General features: G+C 40.9%; 1 pseudogene; it reads right to left on the bottom strand.

The window, feature by feature from the left end:
- Window positions 1-454: 454 nt before the first annotated feature.
- LOC125541190 overlaps window positions 455-20682 on the bottom strand; it is a 44637-nt pseudogene continuing 24409 nt past the window's right edge.

Genomic DNA, 20682 nt, shown 5'->3' with positions numbered 1-20682 from the left:
AGCTTAAGTTTAACAATATCATTATCCACATATTTCTTCTTTTGCATATCACACAAATCAACTAAGTTATTTAGATGGGTAGCGGCATCTTCACTAGGAAGGCCGGAAAACGGATCTTTCATGACAAGATTCAGCAAAGCGGTATTAATTTCACAAGATTCAGCATCGGTAAGAGGAGCAATCGGAGTGCTAATAAAATCATTATTGTTGGTATTGGCAAAGTGACACAATTTACTATTATCTTGAGCCATCGTGACAAGCAAGCAATCCAACACACAAGCAAGCAAGAAGTAAGTGAAAAAGAGGCGAACGGAAAAGGAGGGCGAATGGAAAAGAGGTCGAATAAAATGGCAAGGGTGAAGTGGGAGAGAGGAAAATGAGAGGCAAATGGCAAATAATGTAATGCGAAGGATAAGAGTTGTGATGGGTACTTGGTATGTCTTGACTTGGCGTAGATCTCCCAGGCAACGGCACCAGAAATCATTCCTGCTACCTCTTGAGCACTGCATTGGTTTTCCCTTGAAGAGGAAAGGGTGGTGCAGTAAAGCAACGTAAGTATTTCCCTCAGTTTTTGAGAACCAAGGTATCAATCCAGTAGGAGACCACGCGCGAGTCAACTTGTACCTACACACACAAATAAGAACCTCGCAACCAACGCGATAAAGGGGTTGTCAATCCCTTCACGGCCACTCGCAAGAGTGAGATCTGATAGAGATGATAATAATAAGATGAATATTTTTGGTATTTTTATGATATAGATTGAAAGTAAAAGATTGCAAAATAAAATAGATTGGGAACTTGTATGATGGAAAATAGACCCGGGGGCCATAGGTTTCACTAGTGGCTTCTCTCAAGATAGCATAAGTATTACGGTGGGTGAACAAATTACTGTCGAGCAATTGATAGAAAAGCAAATAATTACGAGAATATCTAGGCATGATCATGTATATAGGCATCACGTCCGAGACAAGTAGACCAACTCCTACCTGCATCTACTACTATTACTCCACACATCGACTGCTATCCAGCATGCATCTAGAGTATTAAGTTCATAAGAACAAAGTAACGCCTTAAGCAAGATGACATGATGTAGAGGGATAAACTCATGCAATATGATGTAAACCCCATCTTGTTATCCTCAATGGCAACAATACAATACATGTCGTTTCCCTTTCTATCACTTGGATCGAGCACCGCAAGATTGAACCCAAAGCTAAGCACTTCTCCCATTGCAAGAAAGATCAATCTAGTAGGCCAAACCAAACTGATAATTCGAAGAGACTTGCAAAGATAAACCAATCATACATAAAAGAATTCAGAGAAGATTCAAATATTGTTCATAGATAAACTTGATCATAAACCCACAATTCATCGGATCTCGACAAACACACCGCAAAAATAAGAGTTACATCGAATAGATCTCCAAGAGAATCAAGGAGAACTTTGTATTGAGATCCAAAGAGAGAGAAGAAGCCATCTAGCTACTAGCTATGGACCCGAAGGTCTGAAGTAAACTACTCACACATCATCGGAGGGGCCATGGAGTTGATGTAGAGGCCCTCCGTGATCAATGCCCCCTCTGGCGGAGCTCCGGAAAAGGCCCCAAGATGGGATCTCTTGGGTACAGAAGGTTGCGGTGGTGAAAATAGGGTTTCATGGTACTCCTGGATGTTTGCGGGGTACGTGGATATATATAGGAGGAAGAAGTAGGTCGGTGGAGCAACGAGGGGGACACGAGGGTGGAGGGCGCACCCCCTGTCTCGTGGCCTCCTCGTTGATTGCTTAACATCCACTCCAAGTCCTCTCGATCACGTTTGTTCCAAAAATCATGTTCCCGAAGGTTTCATTCTGTTTGGACTCCATTTGATATTCCTTTTCTACGAAACACTGAAATAGGCAAAAAAACAACAATTTGGGCTGGGCCTCCGGTTAATAGGTTAGTCCCAAAAATAATATAAAAGTGTAAAATAAAGCTCGTTATCATCCAAAACAGATAATATAATAGCATGGAACAATCAAAAATTATAGATACGTTGGAGACGTTTCAACGGCGTCGAGCGGCCCGTCTCATGGACCTGCGGAGGCCGGCGGCGAGCACGTGGACCTGCAGGTAATCCTTGCCAGCAGTCCCCTCCGTTGTTAGTTACCCCCGTTAAGAAGTACATTTAGGTGCTAGGGTTTTTTGTTGTTGCTAGTTGCTGCATCCCCTTTTGATAATTAGGGTTTTTAGATGTTTGATTGATTTATAGTGAAGATTAAGTTTGGATTTTGTGATTGAATCATCCAGTAGATGTAGTAGTTAGGGTTTTTTAATTATATGTTTAGTTTGGGATTTTTTGTATTGGATTCAATTATAGCCAGTGGTATGTACAATCTGTGATTGAATCATCCAGTAGATGTAGTAGTTAGGGTTATTTTAATTAGATGTTTAGTTAGGGTTTTTTGTATTGGATTCATTTATAGCTAGTTATATGTAGAATCTGTGATTAAATTATCCAGTAGGTGTAGTAGTTGTGTTTTTTAATTAGATGTTTAGTTATGGTTTTTTTGGAATTGGATTTATTTATAGCCACATATATGTTGAATCTATGATTGAATCATCTAGTAGATGTAGTAGTTAGGGTTTTTTAATTAGATGATTAGTTAGGTTTTTTTGAATTGGATTCATTTATAGCCAGTTATATATAGATTCTGTGATTGAATCATGTAGTAGATGTAGTAGTTAGTGTTTATTAATTAGATGTTTAGTTAGGTTTTTTGTATTGGATTCACTTATAGCCAGTGATAAATGTAATTGAATTGTGTGACTGAATGATGCAGTAGAAGTAAGAGTTAGGATATTTTAGTTAGATGTATGAGTTAGTGTTATTTGTACTGGATTCATTTATATCCAATGATATATGTAAGTAAAATTTGTGATTCAATGATCCAGTGGATCTATGAGTTAGTGTTTTTTAATTAGATGTTGGAGTTAGGGTATTTTAATAAGATGTAGGAGTTAGGCTTCACCATTTCACTCATTCTGACATATGAGTGCTCATTCAGAACTGCTCAGAACTGAATATTTATTAATATTTGAAATGAAATGAAAACCTGATATGTTTGTCAAGTTATATATAAAGGTCCTATTTGCATTGTGTGTCAAAAACTCCTATTTCATTGGTTCATAAGAGAGGAATGGCTATTGATTTATACCTACATATGCATGTTCAAAAGCAAAATATGGATTTGTATGTCCCCAAGTAATTAACTATGTAGGCTTTTTTAGCTATGCCTTGATGTTCTTTTGATCTAAGAAAGATTAGTGTAGTTTCAACCTCATAACTTGGACACCCACAAAAGAAAAGTGTTGGGTTAATCCAGGTAATGTCAAGAATCCAGCTAGGATTTTCATTAGCATATATGAAGGACAACATTTATTTGTTGCTTGATTGCTTAGATTATGTATTTATAAGGAAAGCATTTATTTGTATGTACATATCAATGAACTTGTATGTTCATAACCCTACTATTTAGTATCTATATAGCTTCATATATAGTCTATGAATTAGTTCATATATAGCTTCATATATAGTCTATGTTCATAACCCTACCATAGATAACATGTGTAACCAGTGCACTTTTTCAATATAGTTTGGACCTTTCCATCATTATGCAAAAACAAATTGTTTAGGTAGCTTTATTTGTTTATCTATAGGTTTCATATTAAATTATTTTGCATTGGAAAATATATTGACAATATTGGTCACTTGCAACATACCTTTGTGGTTCACATTCATAATTTTGTTTGTAATGACATTCTTTGAACCGCAATTCAATTCATTGTAATTGATGTGCTTGTTTGACAATATAGCAGGAGGAGGATCTTGTGGGCAACAAGAGGAAGTGGGACAAGATTGGGTTCTACCCATATGACAGTGATGAAGATGAGTCGTACGAGGTAAGGCCTAGTTGAAATGTTATTTATGCATTGAGTTAGTCTTACATGTTTATAGTATTTGAATGCATAATGTATTAATGTCAGTCATTAATGTGTGCAGTATGAATATGGAGATGATGTGGTCGAGGGGAACGTCGAGTCCTTTCAAGAGAAGGTGGTGGAGAAGATCAGGGCCCAAGGATCTGGTATGTACCACAACGCGAGGACGGACAAGTTCCGTTGCCCCTACTGCAGTAGGCCCAAGCCCAGGTCTGGGTTAATGGAGCATCTGATGGAACATTGTCGGGCTACATCGATTAGCGGTGATGACTACAAGATCAGGGCTTAGCATTCTGCCCTCCTGAAGGTCCTGAGAAACCCTAATATCTAGTCCTACATCATGTTGATCATCAGAAGCTGGAAGCCGTACTCATCATCAGTATATTTGATGATGTTTTACTTTTGGAAAGCTGCATCTGGGTCTGAACTAGTGGGAAACTAGCTCTTGTAATATAATGTAATGTATTATGTGTCTGAACTGGATCTGTTGTGAACTGGCTGGTACCTATGGTGGTATCCTAGAATGCTATCTATATTTGTGTGGCCTTAACATTATTGGTGGTGAATGCTTCCTTTATGTTTATTTGTTGTTTCGATGATGCAATGATCACAAATGGCGCTTCAGTGTTGCTTCGGACATGCTGCAAAACTTGTCTATGCTGTGGGCAAGTGCAACATGTTGTGCCCATGTGCAAATCATACCAAATATTGAATCCGACAATGTTCCAAATTAGCTGTCATGAATTATAGTACATGGGGTTTAGTAAAGTTACTGATAATTGTTCATCCTCACACATTTCATCAATGCATAATTTGAATAAGCAAAAAGATCAAATGTTCCATCATTTGAACATATGTTGCAATAATAGAGCAAATATTCCACCATCAAAGTGTGAAGGAATTAAAATGTAAATTTAGAAGAGTAATGTAATACTAGTTAAAAATAGTGTGTGCAAAAAAAGGAATTTGAAATAAGATGTACTTTATTTTTTAATAAAGTTATATTACCCTACTTATTAGAATTTTGAAAATGTCACTTATTTATAAGAAAAGAAAATATAAACATTCAAAAAGATGTGTTTGATAAAAATACCTTTTGAATTTTTGGTATGTTATTATTTGAGGGGTCATGTAATTTTTATGTTATTTTTTGAGTGGTTAGGTAATTTTTATGTAAACAAAAGGAAAAGGAAAAAAATAAACAAAAGGAAAAGCATGGGCCAGCCTAGCCATCTTGGAAACCTAGCTTTATAAATAAAAAAATAAAAAAAATAAGAGGGCATTTGATACGTCTCCAACGTATCTATAATTTCTGATTGTTCCATGCTATTATATTGTCTGTTTTAGATGTTAATGGGCTTTATTTTACACTTTTATATTATTTCTGGGACTAACCTATTAACCGGAGGCCCAGCCCAAATTGCTGCTTTTTTGCCTATTTCAGTGTTTCGTAGAAAAGGAATATCAAACGGAGTCCAAACGGAATGAAACCTTCGGGAATGTGATTTTTGGAACAAACGTGATCCAGAGGACTTGGAGTGGACGTCAAGAAACAACCGAGGAGGCCATTGATGTCTACTACACAATCTTCTTCTTGTAGACGTTGTTGGGCCTCCAAGTGCAGAGGTTTGTAGGATAGTAGCAAATTTCCCTCAAGTGGATGACCTAAGGTTTATCAATCCGTGGGAGGCATAGGATGAAGATAGTCTCTCTCAAGAAACCCTGCAAACAAATAACAAAGAGCTTCTTGTGTCCCCAACACACCCAATACAATGGTAAATTGTATAGGTGCACTAGTTCGGAGAAGAGATGGTGATACAAGTGCAATATGGCTAGTAGATATAGGTTTTTGTAATCCGAAAATATAAAAACAGCAAGGTAACTAATGATAAAAGTGAACACAAACGGTATTGCAATGCGTTGAAACAAGGCCTAGGGTTCATACTTTCACTAGTGCAAGTTCTCTCAACAATAATAACATAATTGGATCATATAAATATCCCTCAACATGCAACAACGAGTCACTCCAAAGTCACTAATAGCGGAGAACAAACGAAGAGATTATTGTAGGGTACGAAACCACCTCAAAGTTATCCTTTCTGATCGATCTATTCAAGAGTCCGTAGTAAAATAACATGAAGCTATTCTTGCCGTTCAATCTATCATAGAATTTGTACTAGAATAACACCTTAAGACATAAATCAACCAAAACCCTAATGTCACCTAGATACTCCAATGTCACCTCAAGTATCCGTGGGTATGATTATATGATATGCATCACACAATCTCAGATTCATCTATTCAACCAACACAAAGAACTTCAAAGAGTGCCCCAAAGATTCTACCGGAGAGTCAAGACAAAAACGTGTGCCAACCCCTATGCATAAGTTCACGAGGTCATAACTCGCAAGTTGATCACCAAAACATACATCAAGTGGATCATGTGATATCCCATTGTCACCACAGATAAGCACATGCAAGACATACATCAAGTGTTCTCAAATCCTTAAAGACTCAATTCGATAAGATAACTTCAAAGGGAAAACTTAATTCGTCACAAGAGAGTAGAGGGGGAGAAACATCATAAGATCCAACTATAATAGCAAAGCTCGCGATACATAAAGATCGTACCACCTCAAGAACACGAGAGAGAGAGAGAGAGATCAAACACATAGCTACTTGTACATACCCTCAGCCCCGAGGGTGAACTACTCTCTCCTCGTCATGGAGAGCGCCGGGATGATGAAGATGGCCAGCGGAGAGGGATTCCGCCCTCCGGCAGGGTGCCAGAACGGGTCTAGATTGGTTTTTGATGGCTACGGAGGCTTCTGGCGGCGGAACTTCTGATCTATTCTGTTCCCCGGTGTTTTTAGGGTATATGGACATATATAGGCGAAAGAAGTCAGTCAGGGGAGCCACGAGGGGCCCACGAGGGTGGGGGGCGCGCCCAGGGGACAGGCGCGCCTCCCTGCCTCGTGGCCACCTCGAAGCTTCCCTGACGTCTACTCCAAGTCTCCTGGATTGCTTCCGTTCCAAAAATAACTCTCCCGAAGGTTTCATTCCGTTTGGACTCCGTTTGATATTCCTTTTCTTCGAAACACTGAAATAGGCAACAAAACAACAATTTGGGCTGGGCCTCCGGTTAATAGGTTAGTCCCAAAAATAATATAGAAGTGTATAATAAAGCCCATAAACATCCAAAATAGACAATATAATAGCATGGAACAATCAAAAATTATAGATACGTTGGAGACGTATCAGCATCCCCAAGCTTAATTCCCGCTCGTCCTCAAGTAGGTAAATGATAAATACAAAATTTTTGATGTGGAATGCTACCTAACATATTTATCAATGTAATTTTCCTTATTAGAATATTCAGATCCATAAGATTCAAGAAAAAGTTTAATATTGCCATGAAAATAATAATACTTCAAGCATACTAACTAAGCAATCATGTCTTCTCAAAATAATATGGCCAAAGAAAGTTCATCCCTACAAAATCATATAGTCTGGCTATGCTCTATCTTCATCACACAAAATATTTAAATCATGCACAACCCTCGATTACAAGCCAAGCAATTGTTTCATACTTTTGATGTTCTCAAACTTTTTCAATCTTCACGCAATACATGAGCGTGAGCCATGGACTTAGCACTATGGTGGAATAGAATGGTGGCTGTGGAGAAGACAAAAAGGAAAAGATAGTCTCACATCAACTAGGCGTATCAACGGGTTATGGAGATGCCCATCAATAGATATCAATGTGAGTGAGTAGGGATTGCCATGCAACGGATGCACTAGAGCTATAAGTGTATGAAAGCTCAACAAAATAAACTAAGTGGGTGTGCATCCAACTTGCTTGCTCATGAAGACCTAGGGCATTTTGAGGAAGCCCATCACTGGAATATACAAGCCAAGTTCTATAATGAAAGATTCCCACTAGTATATGGAAGTGACAAAATAGGAGACTCTCTATCATGAAGATCATGGTGCTACTTTGAAGCACAAGTGTGGTAAAAGAATAGTAGAATTGCCCCTTCTCTCTTTTTCTCTCATTTTTTTTATTTTTTTTATTTTTTTTATTTGGGCCTTTTCTCCCTTTTTTATGGCCTCTTTTTTTCTCTCTTTTTTTCGTCCGGAGTCTCATCCCGACTTGTGGGGGAATCATAGTCTCCATCATCCTTTCCTCACTTGGGACAATGCTCTAATAATGATGATCATCACACATTTATTTACTTATAACTCAAGAATTACATCTTGATACTTAGAACAAAATATGACTCTATATGAATGCCTCCGGCGGTGTACCGGGATGTGCAATGACTCATGAGTGACATGTATGAAAGAATTATGAACGGTGGATTTGCCACAAATACGATGTCAACTACATGATCATGCAAAGCAATATGACAATGATGGAGAGTGTCATAATAAACGGAAGGGTGGAAAGTTGCATGGCAATACATCTCGGAATGGCTATGGAAATGCCATAATAGGTAGGTATGGTGGCTGTTTTGAGGAAGGTACATGGTGGGTTTATGGTACCGGCGAAAGTTGCGCAGCGCAAGAGAGGCTAGCAATGGTGGAAGGGTGAGAGTGCGTATAATCCATGGACTCAACATTAGTCATAAATAACTCACATACTTATTGCAAAAATCTATTAGTTATCGAAATGAAGTACTACGCGCATGCTCCTAGGGGGATAGATTGGTAGGAAAAGACCATCGCTCGTCTCCGACCGCCACTTGATAACCCACAAGTATAGGGGATCGCAACAGTTTTCGAGGGTAAAGTATTCAACCCAAATTTATTAATTTGACACAAGGGGAGTCAAAGAATACTCTCAAGTATTAGCAGCTGAGTTGTCAATTCAACCACACCTGGAAACTTAGTATCTGCAGTAAAGTATTTAGTAGCCAAGTAATATGATAGTAGTGGTAATGGTAGCAAAAGGTAACAGTAGTAAAAGTAATGTTTTTGGTATTTTGTAGTGATGATAGCAATAGCAACGGGAAAGTAAATAAGCGAAGAACAATGTATGGAAAGCTCGTAGGAAATGGATCGGTGATGGAGAATTATGTCGGATGCGGTTCATCATGTAACAGTCATAACCTAGGGTGACACAGAACTAGCTCCAGTTCATTGATATAATGTAGGCATGTATTCCGAATATAGTCATACGTGCTTATGGAAAAGAACTTGCATGACATCTTTTGTCCTACCCTCCCGTGGCAGCGGGGTCCTTACGGAAACTAAGGGATATTAAGGCCTCCTTTTAATAGAGTACCGGAACAAAGCATTAACACATAGTGAATACATGAACTCCTCAAACTACGGTCATCACCGGTAAGTATCCCGATTATTGTCACTTCGGGGTTAATGGATCATAACACATAATAGGTGACTATAGACTTGCAAGATAGGATCAAGAACACTCATATATTGATGAAAACATAATAGGTTCAGATCTGAAATCATGGCACTCGGGCCCTAGTGACAAGCATTAAGCATAGCAAAGTCATAACAACATCAATCTCAGAACATAGTGGATACTAGGGATCAAACCCTAACAAAACTAACTCGATTACATGATAGATCCCATCCAACCCATCACCGTCCAGCAAGCCTACGATGGAATTACCCATGCACGCCGGTGAGCATCATGAAATTGGTGATGGAGGATGGTTGATGATGACGATGGCGACGGATTCCCCTCTCCGGAGCCCCGAACGGACTCCAGATCAGCCCTCCCGAGAGGTTTTAGGGCTTGGCGGCGGCTCCGTATCGTAAAACGCGATGAATTCTTCTCTCTGATGTTTTTCTCCCCGAAACACAATATATAGAGTTGGAGTTGGAGTCGGAGAGGCACTAGGGGGCCCACGAGGTAGGGGGCGCGCCCTAGGGGGGCAGGTGCACCCCCACCCTCGTGGAGAGGTGGTGGCCCCCCTGGCCTTCATCTTTTGCAGGTATTTTTTTATATTTTTCAAAAAGTTGCTCCGTGAAGTTTCAGGTCATTCCAAGAACATTTGTTTCTGCGCATAAATAACACCATGGTAATTCTGCTGAAAACAGCGTCAGTCCGGGTTAGTTCCATTCAAATCATGCAAGTTAGAGTCCAAAACAAGGGCAAAAGTGTTTGGAAAAGTAGATACGACGGAGATGTATCAACTCCCCCAAGCTTAAACCTTTGCTTGTCCTCAAGCAATTCAGTTGACAAACTGAAAGTGATAAAGAAAAACTTTTACAAACTCTGTTTGCTCTTGTTGTTGTAAATATGTAAAGCCAGCATTCAAGTTTTCAGCAAAGATTATATCTAACCACATTCGCAATAACGCTTAGGTCTCAAGTTTACTCATATCAATGGCATAATCAACTAGCGAGCAATAATAATAAATCTCAGATGACAACACTTTCTCAAAACAATCATAATATGATATAACAAGGTGGTATCTCGCTAGCACCTTTAAAGACCAAGGACTGACTAGACATTGTAATTCATGGTAAAAGGGATCCAGTCAAGTCATACTCAGTATAAACTAACAGTAATGAATGCAAATGATAGCGGTGCTCTCCAACTGGTGCTTTTTTAATAAGAGGATGGTGACTCAGCATGAAAGTAAATAGATAGGCCCTTCGCAGAGGGAAGCAGGGATTTGTAGAGGTGCCGGAGCTCGGTTTTGAAACAGAGGTGAATAATATTTTGAGCGGTATACTTTCATTGTCAACATAACAACCACGAGATGGCGATATCTTCCATGCTACACACATTATAGGCGGTTCCCAAACAAAATGGTAAAGTTTATACTCCTCCTTCCACCAACAAGCATCAATCCATGGCTTGCTCGAAACAACGAGTGCCTCCAACTAACAAGAGTCCCAGGGGGAGTTTTGTTTGCAATTATTTTGATTTAGTTTGCATAAAGCATGGGACTGGGCATCCCGGTGACCAGCCATTTATCTCGTGAGTGAGGAGCGGAGTCCACTCCTCTTAAGAATACCTCGCCTAACATGGAAGATATAGACAGTCCTAGTTGATACATGAGCTATTTGAGCATACAAAACATGATATTTATTTGAAGGTTTAGAGTTTGGCACATACAAATTTACTTGGAACGGCAGGTAGATACCGTATATAGGTAGGTATAGTGGACTCATGTGGAATAACTTTGGGGTTTAAGGGATTGGATGCACAAGCAGTATTACCGCTTAGTACAGGTGAAGGCTAGCAAAAGACTGGGAAGCGACCAGCTAGAGAGCGACAACAGTCATGAACATGCATTAAAATTAATCAACACCGAATGCAAGCATGAGTAGGATATAATCCACCATGAACATAAATATCGTGAAGGCTATGTTGATTTTGTTTCAACTACATGCGTGAACATGCGCCAAGTCAAGTCACTTAAATCATTCAAAGGAGGATACCACCCTATCATACCACATCATAACCATTCCAATAGCATGTTGGCACACAAGGTAAACCATTATAACTCATAGCTAATCAAGCATGGCACAAGAAACTATGATCTCTAGTTGTCATTGCAAACATGTTTATTCATAATAGGCTGAATCAGGAACGATGAACTAATCATATTTACAAAAACAAAAGAGGTCGAGTTCATACCAGCTTTTCTCATATCAGTCAGTCCATCATATATCATCATAATTGCCTTTCACTTGCATGACCGAACGATGTGAATAATAATAATAGTGCACGTGCATTGGACTAAGTTGGAATCTGCAAGCATTCAATAAACAGGAGAAGACAAGGTGATATGGGCTCTTTTGTCAGATCAACAAGTATGCATATAAGAGCCACTTCAACAATTTTAATCACGGTCTTCTCCTATCTACCCCCAAAGAAAAGAAAAGAAATAAAACTATTTACACGGGAGAGCTCCCAACAAGTAAAAGAAGAACAAGAAATATTTTTGGGTTTTCTTTTTAATTACTACTACAAGCATGGAAATTAAAACTAGCTAAAAGCTACAACTATTTTTTGGTTTTTCTTAAGGTTTATTAAACACACAAGAAGAAAGCATAAAAAGGAAAATAAACTAGCATGGATGATACAACGAAAAAGTATGAGCACCGACATCTAGAAAAGAGTGTGTGGACATGAATGTAATGTCGGTGGGAAATATGTACTCCGCCAAGCTTAGGCTTTTGGCCTAAGTTGGTCTATGGCCACGGCTGGCCTGGCGGATATCCATAATAATAGTTGGGGTCATACTGAGAAGAAGACGACTCCGATTGCCACTGGCTGGCAATCATCTCCGGATCCCACTTGTAATTAGACTATGGTGAGGGATCAACTTGTGGTTCTGGCTCTGGCTCCATGGCTGGTGCAGGGTTCCGGTAGGCGTGAATAGCCATCAACGGAACAAGGTACTGGCCTGCAGATAAATCAAACAAAGAAGGAGCAGGCAGGGTAATAGTCTCAGGATGATGTTTATCAAAGAACAATTTATATTTAAGCTCTCCTTCTCTATTCTTAACAATAAAATCATGTGCCACCATACTTTTATAATCTAGATAAACACGAGGCAGCACTTTTTCTTCCTTCTCATAATGCCTAATAGGTATGTTAAAATGTGCAGCTAGGCATGAAGCATAGATGCCTCCAAAGATGGGGCCCTTGGTACGGTTCAGACTTAACTGTTTAGCAATAATGCCACCCATACTAACAGAGTTATCATTGTATAGACCATGGAGCAAAATAATAATATCAGGGATAATAAGGTTTCCACAGTTTCCGCGACCAATTAAACAACGACTAGCAAATAATGCAAAATAGCGTAAAACAGGAAAATGTATGCTAGTGATTCGTGCATCGGAAACCTTCCTTGTTTCCCCTACAGTGATAGTATCAATAAACCCATCCACATCCTCGTGATGTGGTTCCTCTGTCTTGCCCTCGAAAGGGACTAAACAAACCCGACAAAAATCATAAAGTGACATCTCCTTATGCTCATCATATAAATGAAACTCCACCGTAGGTGGGGAGCTCCTAGAATGGAAATGAAAGTTTTGCACAAAGATATTTGTGAGTAAGAGATACTGATCGCATTGGTCGTGGAGGAAAGCGGTGAGGCCTGCATTCCTAGCCAATTCATGAAAATCTTCATAAATCCCGGTTGCTCTCAAGAAATCATCGGAAGGCCACTCACACGCCCGAACCTCCGCGGTGCGAGGCAGATTATACTTAGGCTTCGGTGCCTTTTTCGTCGAGCTTCGGCTCGATGAGCCCCTCAAAAGTCTCTTTATCATTTTCTGAAAAATTCTGAAATTTTTAGTAACTTTAGAATAAAATTAAACCAAACTCAATAATATCGATAGCAACTACTCCTACAAGTGCCTAGGGCCTATATCATGCATCAAAACTACTTTTGACCATATAAATTTGACATGCAAGCTCAAGAACAGGGTCACCTAAGTAGCAAAAATTTGCAATGAATAAAGCACTAGAACAAAAACTAATTGGACCAATGGAGGAGTCACATACCAAGGAACAATCTCCCCAAGCAGTTTTGTGAGAGGTGCTTTGAGCAAGGAGATCGAAAATGGCAGCAAAATGAGCTAGAACTCGTGCTTGAGCTGGTTATTCGTGTTTGGGGGAGGAAGAAGGAGTGTGTGGGTGAAAGGATAAGTGGAGGAGGGCCACCATGGGCCCACGAGGCAGGGGGCGCGCCCAGGGGGTAGGGTGCGCCCTCCACCCTCGTGGGCAGGTGGTTGACCCCCCTGTTGTGTTCTCAGTGCCAAATATTCTCAAATATTCTAGAAAAATCATATTTAAATTTCAGGGCATTTGGAGAAATTTTATTTTCGGGGTATTTTTGTTGGAAATATGCCCTAGAGGCAATAATAAATTGATTATTATTATATTTCCTTGTTCATGATAATCGTTTATTATCCATGCTATAATTGTATTGATAGGAAACTCAGATACATGTGTGGATACATAGACAACACCATGTCCCTAGTAAGCCTCTAGTTGACTAGCTCGTTGATCAATAGATGGTTACGGTTTCCTGACCATGGACATTGGATGTCGTTGATAACGGGATCACATCATTAGGAGAATGATGTGATGGACAAGACCCAATCCTAAGCCTAGCACAAGATCGTGTAGTTCGTATGCTAAAGCTTTTCTAATGTCAAGTATCATTTCCTTAGACCATGAGATTGTGCAACTCCCGGATACCGTAGGAGTGCTTTGGGTGTGCCAAACGTCACAACGTAACTGGGTGGCTATAAAGGTGCACTACGGGTATCTCCGAAAGTGTCTGTTGGGTTGGCACGAATCGAGACTGGGATTTGTCACTCCGTGTGACGGAGAGGTATCTCTGGGCCCACTCGGTAGGACATCATCATAATGTGCACAATGTGATCAAAGAGTTGATCACGGGATGATGTGTTACGGAACGAGTAAAGAGACTTGCCGGTAACGAGATTGAACAAGGTATCGGGATACCGACGATCGAATCTCGGGCAAGTATCGTACCGATAGACAAAGGGAATTGTATACGGGATTGATTAAGTCCTTGACATCGTGGTTCATCCGATGAGATCATCGTGGAACATGTGGGAGCCAACATGGGTATCCAGATCCCGCTGTTGGTTATTGACCGGAGATCGTCTCGGTCATGTCTGCATGTCTCCCGAACCCGTAGGGTCTACACACTTAAGGTTCGATGACGCTAGGGTTATAAAGGAAGTTTGTATGTGGTTACCGAATGTTGTTCGGAGTCCCGGATGAGATCCCGGACGTCACGAGGAGTTCCGGAATGGTCCGGAGGTAAAGATTTATATATGGGAAGTCCTGTTTTGGTCACCGGAAGAGTTTCGGGGTTTATCGGTAACGTACCGGGACCACCGGGAGGGTCCCGGGGGTCCACCAAGTGGGGCCACCAACCCCGGAGGCTTGCGTGGGCTAAGAGTGGTGAGGGACCAGCCCCTTAGTGGGCTGGTGCGCCTCCCACAAGGGCCCATGGCGCCTAAGAGGTGGAAAGGGGGCAAACCCTAAGGGATATGGGCCTTAAGGCCCATATTGGTGCGCCTCCCTCTCCTCTCCCCTCTTGGCCGCCACCTTGATCCCCATCTAGGGCTGCCGCCCCCCTAGGGGGTGGGAACCCTAGAGGGGGCGCAGCCCCTCCCCTTCCCCTATATATAATGAGGCCTAGGGCTGCCCATAACACACGCGATTCGATCTCTCGTTGGTGCAGCCCTGCATCTCTCTCTCCCTCCTCTTCTGTGGTGCTTGGCGAAGCCCTGCAGGATTGCCACGCTCCTCCATCACCACCACGCCGTTGTGCTGCTACTGGATGGAGTCTTCCTCAATCTCTCCCTCTCTCCTTGCTGGATCAAGGCGTGGGAGACGTCACCGGGCTGCACGTGTGTTGAACGCGGAGGTGCCGTGCGTTCGGCACTTGGTCATCGGTGATTTGAATCACGACGAGTATGACTCCATCAACCCCGTTCACTTGAACGCTTCCGCTTAGCGATCTACAAGGGTATGTAGATGCACTCTCCTTCCCTTCGTTGCTGGTCTCTCCATAGATAGATCTTGGTGACACGTAGGAAAATTTTGAATTTCTGCTACGTTCCCCAACAGTGGTATCAGAGCTAGGTCTATTGCGTAGATTCTATGCACGAGTAGAACACAAAGTAGTTGTGGGCGTTGATTTTGTTCAATATGCTTGCCGTTACTAGTCTTATCTTGATTCGGCGGCATCGTGGGATGAAGCGGCCCGGACCAACCTTACACGTACACTTACGTGAGACCGGTTCCACCGACAAACATGCACTAGTTGCATAAGGTGGCTGGCGGGTGTCTGTCTCTCCCACTTTAGTCGGATCGGATTCGATGAACAGGGTCCTTATGAAGGGTAAATAGCAATTGGCATATCACGTTGTGGTCTTTGCGTAGGTAAGAAACGTTCTTGCAAGAAACCCATAGCAGCCACGTAAAACATGCAAACAAAAATTAGAGGACGTCTAACTTGTTTTTGCAGGGTATTCTATGTGATGTGATATGGCCAAAGGATGTGATGAATGATATATGTGATGTATGAGATTGATCATGTTCTTGTAATAGGAATCACGACTTGCATGTCGATGAGTATGACAACCGGCAGGAGCCATAGGAGTTGTCTTTATTTATTTATGACCTGCGTGTCAACATAAACGTCATGTAATTACTTTACTTTATTGCTAACCGTTAGCTGTAGTAGTAGAAGTAATAGATAACGTGACAACTTCATGGAGACACGATGATGGAGATCATGATGATGGAGATCATGGTATCATGCCGGTGACGATGATGATCATGGAGCCCCGAAGATGGAGATCAAAAGGAGCAAAGTAATGATGGCCATATCATGTCACTATTTGATTGCATGTGATGTTTATCATGTTTATACATCTTATTTGCTTAGAACGACGGTAGTAAATAAGATGATCCCTTACAACAATTTCAAGAAGTGTTCTCCCCTAACTGTGCACCGTTGCGACAGTTCGTGTTTCGAAGCACCACGTGATGATCGGGTGTTAGATTCTAACGTTCAAATACAACGGGTGTTGACGAGCCTAGCATGTACAGACATGGCCTCGGAACACATGCAAAACACTTAGGGTTAACTTGACGAGCCTAGCATGTACAGACATGGCCTCGGAACACAGTAGACCGAAAGGTCGAGCATGAGTCGTATAGAAGATACGATCAACATGAAGATGTTCACCGATGTTGACTAGTCCGTCTCACGTGATGATCGGACACGGCCTAGTTGACTTGGATCATGTAATCACTTAGATGACTAGAGGGATGTCTATCTGAGTGGGAGTTCATAAGATGAACTTAATTATCCTGAACATAGTCAAAAGGTTTTGCAAATTATGTCATAGCTCACGCTATAGTTCTACTGTTTAGATATGTTCCTAGAGAAAAATTAGTTGAAAGTTGATAGTAGCAATTATGCGGACTAGGTCCGTAAACTGAGGATTGTCCTCATTGCTTCATAGAAGGCTTATGTCCTTAATGCACCGCTCAGTGTGCTGAACCTCGAACGTCGTCTGTGGATGTTGCGAACATCTGACATACACGTTTTGATGACTACATGATAGTTTAGTTAAATGGTTTAGAATTGAAGCACCAAAGATGTTTTTGAAACATCGCGAAACATATGAGATGTTTTGAGGGCTGAAATTGGGATTTCAAGCTCGTGCCCACGTCAAGAGGTATAAGACCTCCGACGATTTTCTTAGCCTACAAAACTAAGGAGAAGAGCTTAATTGTTGAGCTTGTGCTCAGATTGTCTGAGTACAACAATCGCTTGAATCAAGTGGGAGTTGATCTTCCAGTTGAGATAATGATGTTTCTCCGAAGTCATTACCACCAAGCTGCTAGAGTTTCGTGTTGAACTATAATATATCAGGGATATATATGATGATCCTTGAGATATTCGCGATGTTTGACACCGCGAAAGTAGAAATCAAGAAGGAGCATCAATTGTTGATGGTTGGTGAAACCACTAGTTTCAAGAAGGGCAAGGGAAAAAAGGGATGCTTCATGAAACGGCAATTCAGCTGCTGCTCTAGTGAAGAAACCCAAGGTCGAACCCAAACCCGAGACTGAGTGCTTCTGTAATAAGGGGAACAACCACTGGAGCAGAATTACCCTAGATACTTGGTAGATTAGAAGGCTGGCAAGGTCGATAGAAGTATATTGGATATACATTGTGTTGATGTGTACTTTACTAGTACTCCTAGTAGCACCAGGGTATTAGATACCGGTTCGGTTGCTAAGTGTTAGTAACTCGAAATAAAAGCTACGGAATAAACGGAGACTAGCTAAAGGTGAGCTGACGATATGTGTTGGAAGTGTTTCCAATGTTGATATGATCAAGCATCGCACGCTCCCTCTACCATCGAGATTGGTGTTTTGCGTTGAGCATAGACATGATTGGATTATGTCTATCGCAATACGGTTATTCATTCAAGGAGAATAATGGTTACTCTGTGTATTTGAATAATACCTTCAATGGTCTAGCACCTAAAATAAATAGTTTATTGAATCTCGATCGTAGTGATACACATGTTCATGCCAAAAGATAGTAATGATAGTACCACCTACTTGTGGCACTGCCACGTAAGTCATATCGGTATAAAACGCATGAAGAAGCTCCATGTTGATGGATCTTTGGACTCACTCATTTTTGAAAAGTTTGAGACATGCGAACCATGTCTGTTGGTGTATATGCATGAAGAAACTCCATGCAAATGGACCATTTGGACTCACTTGATTTTGAATCACTTGAGACATGAAAATCATACCACATGGGCAAGATGACTGAAAGCCTCGGTTTCAGTAAAATGGAACTAGAAAGCAACTTGTTGGAAGCAATACATTTTGATGTGTGCAGTCCAATGAGTGCTGAGGCATGTAGTGGATATCGTTATGTTCTTACTTCACAGATGATTTGAGTAGATGTTGAGTACATTTACTTGATAAATCACGAGTCTAAATTATTGAAAGGTTCAAGTAATTTCAGTGTGAAGTTGAAAGATCGTCGTGACAAGAGGATAAAAGATCTATGATACGATCATAGAGATGAATATCTGAATTACGAGTTTGGCACAGAATTAAGACATTGTGAAAATTGTTTCACAACTAATACAGCCTGGAACACCATAGTGTGATGGTGTGTCCGAACATCATAACTGCACCCTATTGGATATGATGCATACCATGATGTCGCTTATCGAATTACCACAATAGTTTATGGGTTAGGCATTAGAGACAACCGCATTCACTTTAAATAGGGCGCCACGTAATTCCGATAAGATGACACCGTATGAACTATGGTTTAGAGAAACCTAAGCTGTCATTTCTTAAAAAGTTTGGGGCTGCGACGCTTATGTGAAAAAGTTTCAGGCTGATAAGCTCGAACCCAAACCGGATAAATGCATCTTCATAGGACACCCAAAACAGTTGGGTATACCTCCTGTCTCAGATTTGAAAGCAATAAGGGATTGTTTCTAGAATCAGGTCCTTTCTCGAGGAAAAGTTTCTCTCGAAAGAATTGAATGGGAGGATGGTGGAGACTTGATGAGGTTATTGAACCGTCTCTTCAACTAGTGTGTGGCAGGGCACATGAAGTTGTTCCTGTGGCACCTACACCAATTGGAGTGGAAGCTTATGATAGTGATCATGAAACTTCAGGTCAAGTCACTACCAAACCTCGTGGGATGACAAGGATGCATACTACTTCAGAGTGGTACGTAATCCTGTCTTGGAAGTCATGTTGCTAGACAACGATGAACCTACGAGCTATGGAGAAGCGATGGTGGGCCTGGATTCCGATAAATGGGTTGAGGCCATATAATCCGAGAGAGGATCCATGTATGAAAACAAAGTGTAGACTTTGGAAGAACTACTTGATGGTCGTAAGGCTGTTGAGTGTAGATGGATTTTAAAAGGAAGACGGACAATGATGGTAAATGTCACCATTAAGAAAGCTTGACTTGTCGTTAAGATGTTTCCCGACAAGTTCAAGGAGTTGACTACAATGAGACTTTCTCACTCGTAGCGATGCTAAGAGTCTGTTGGAATTGTATTAGCAATTACTGCATTATTTATGAAATCTTGCAGATAGGATGTCAAAACATTGTTTCCTCGACGATTTTTGAGGAAAGGTTGTATGTGATACAACCGGAAGGTTTTGTCAATCCTGAAAGATGCTCATAAGTATGCAAAGCTCCAGCTATCCTTCTGAGGACTGGAGTAATCATCTCGGAGTTGGAATGTATGCTTTGATGAGATGATCAAAGATTTTGGGTGTATACAAAGTTTATGAGAAACTTGTATTTCCAAAGAAGTGAGTGGGAGCACTATAGAATTTCTGATGAATATATGTTGCTGATCGGAAATGACGTAGAATTTCTGGAAAGCATATAGGGTTATTGGGAAAGTGTTTTTCAATGGAAAGCCTGGATTAAGCTACTTGAGCATTGAGCATCAAGATCTATAAGGATAGATCAAAACGCTTAATAGTACTTTCAAATGAGCACATGCCTTGACGTGATCTTGAAGGTGTTCAAGATGGATCAGTCAAAGAAGGAGTTCTTGCCTGAGTTATAAGGTATGAAGTTAAGACTTAAAGCTCGACCATGGCAGAATAGAGAGAAAGGACGAAGGTCGTCCCCTATGCTTAAGACATAGGCTCTACAGTATGCTATGTTGTGTGCCGCACCTGAAGTGTGCCTTGCCATGAGTCAGTCAAGGGGTACAAGAGTGATCCAAGAACGGATCACAGGACAGTGGTCAAAGTTATCCTTAGTAACTAGTGGACTAAGGAATTTTCTCGATTATGGAGGTGGTAAAAGAGTTCGTCGTAAAGGGTTACGCCGATGCAAACTTTGACACTAATCCAGATTATTCTTAGTAGTAAACTGGATTCGTATAGTAGAACAATTATTTGGAATAGCTCCAAATAGAACATGGTAGCTGCATCTAGGAGATGACATAGAGATTTGTGAAGCACACACGGATCTGAAAGGTTCAGACCCGTTGACTAAAACCTCTCTCACAAGCAACATGATCAAACCCAGAACTCTTTGGGTGTTAGTCACATGGCGATGTGACCTGTGAGTGTTAATCACATGGCGATGTGAACTAGATTATTGACTCTAGTGCAAGTGGGAGA

Source organism: Triticum urartu, chromosome 2, assembly GCF_003073215.2.
Source record: "Triticum urartu cultivar G1812 chromosome 2, Tu2.1, whole genome shotgun sequence".
NCBI lineage: Eukaryota > Viridiplantae > Streptophyta > Magnoliopsida > Poales > Poaceae > Triticum > Triticum urartu.
The sequence above is the reverse complement of the archived record's forward strand: the minus strand, read 5'-3'. Positions and strand labels throughout refer to the sequence as shown.